This window comes from Moschus berezovskii, chromosome 8 (genome assembly GCF_049115385.1).
Source record: "Moschus berezovskii isolate FMDL1 chromosome 8, NW_MosBer_1.0, whole genome shotgun sequence".
Taxonomy (NCBI): Eukaryota; Metazoa; Chordata; class Mammalia; order Artiodactyla; family Moschidae; genus Moschus; species Moschus berezovskii.
The window spans coordinates 69,417,251-69,419,349 of NC_142467.1; the positions used below are offsets into that span (position 1 = coordinate 69,417,251).

Consider the following 2,099-nt stretch of genomic DNA (forward strand, 5'->3'; position numbering starts at 1 on the left):
TATTGTGTCAGATGGATTGCTGAATAATGTTTTTAAATATCAATGGATGCCAAATCATTAATCTTGCCCACATGTAAATATACTACCATATATTAGAATTCACTTCATAAATATTTGATTTTGGGAAAAAGATAAAACTCAGTGGTATATTTACAAAGGAAGAGCAGTCTCACTTTCTGTGTTTTTCCCCCTTGATCCTCCAGATCAAACCAGTCAACTAAGACATGAAGCAAGGAAATGAATCCTCCATTACTGATTTCATTCTCCTGGGCCTCTTCTCAGACTCCAGGCATCCTGGCCTTCTAATCCCCATAATTCTCTTAATTCTTGGGGTTGCCATCACTGGAAACTCAGTCTTGTCCCTACTGATCTGGGGTGATACCTACCTTCATGCCCCTAGTATTTCCTACTCAGCCAGCTCTCTCTCATGGACCTCACCCTAATCTCCACTACTGTACCCAAGATGGTCACTGACTTCTTTTCTGGACAGAGTTTCATCTCTCGTATTGGCTGTGGAGCACAAATATTTTTTTATGTGATGCTAGGAGTGCTGAATGTGTTCTCCTGACACTCATGGCCTTTGACCGCTATTTAGCCATCTGTAACCCTCTCAGACTCGGAGAAGGCAATGGCAAGCCACTCCAGTACTCTTGCCTAGAAAATCCCATGGATGGAGGAGCCTGGCAGGCTGCAGTCCATGGGGTTGCTACGAGTCGGACATGACTGAGCGACTTCACTTTCACTTTTCACTTTCACACATTGGAGAAGGAAATGGCAACCCACTCCAGTGTTCTTGCCTGGAGAATCCCAGGGAAGGGGGAGCCTGGTGGGCTTCCGTCTATGGGGTCACACAGAGTCGGACACAACTGAAGTGACTTAGCAGCAGCAGCAGCAGCAACCCTCTCAGATACTCAGTCATCATGACCCCCAGAGTCTGTTTGCAAATGGCCATTGGCTCATGGGATGGGAGTATGCTCATCTCCTTTATGCACACAGTTTATGCCGTGAATTTCTCTACTTGTGACTCCAGAAAAATTCACCATTTCTTCTGTGAGGTTATGGCCCTTCTGAAGCTCTCTTGTGAGGATACCTCAACCTATGAGAAGGTGGTGTTGGCATCTGGCATTGCTTTCCTCCTCATACCTTTTGGACTCATCTTGACCTCCTACACCCTCATCCTTCTCACTGTCCTCCATATGAACTCCCCTGAGGGAAGAAACAAAGCTCTGGCCACCTGCTCTTCCCACCTCAGTGTAGTGAGCCTCTACTTTGGTCCAGCTATGATCATCTACATGACTCCAAGTTCCTCTCTGCCTGCAGATGTGGACCAGTGTCTCTTTGTGTTTGATGTTATCATCACCCCCATGCTCAACCCCCTTATCTACAGCCTGAGGAACAAGGAGGTATTGGGGGTTCTGAGGAATGTTCTATGGCGAAAGTTGATATTTATGAAAAGATGCTGTTGCTTTTTTCTAAAAAACACTCATATTCTCTACTGTTAATGCTGCTGCTACTAGGAAAAGCTTATCTCTGGATTTCAGTTTTTCAGCAAATAGTAAAGAAATGACACTCCTTTCAGATTTCCAATGTGAACTATACTAAAATGGCAACAAGGAAATTCCTATTTAACACTGTTGCCCAACTGGACTGATCATAACATAAATATCATATTTCCCTAGGGCTCATGGATTAAATTCCTTAAGAAGGTGATATCAGTTCAGTTCAGTCACTCAGTAGTGTCCTACTCTTTGCGACCCCATGAATCACAGCATGCAAGGCCTCCCTGTCCATCACCAACTCCCAGAGTTTACCCAAACTCATATGCATTGAGTTGGGGATGCCATCCAGCCATCGCATTCTCTGTCATCCCCTTCTCCTCCTGCCCCCAATCCCTCCCAGCATCAGACTCTTTTCCAGTGAATCAACTCGTCTCATGAGGTGGCCAAAGTATTGGAGTTTCAGCTTTAGCATCAGTCCTTCCAATGAACACCCAGGATTGATCTTCTTTAGAATGGACTGGTTGGATCTCCTTGCAGTCCAAGGGACTCTCAAGAGGCTTCTCCAACACCACAGTTCAAAAGCATCAGTTCTTCGGTGAT

The 2,099-nt window shown here is 45.2% G+C and overlaps 1 pseudogene; it reads left to right on the top strand.

Annotated features, from left to right (window-relative positions):
• Positions 1–200: 200 nt before the first annotated feature.
• On the top strand, positions 201–1,502 carry LOC129558922 (olfactory receptor 2M4-like; annotated as a pseudogene).
• The last annotated feature ends 597 nt before the right edge of the window (positions 1,503–2,099 follow it).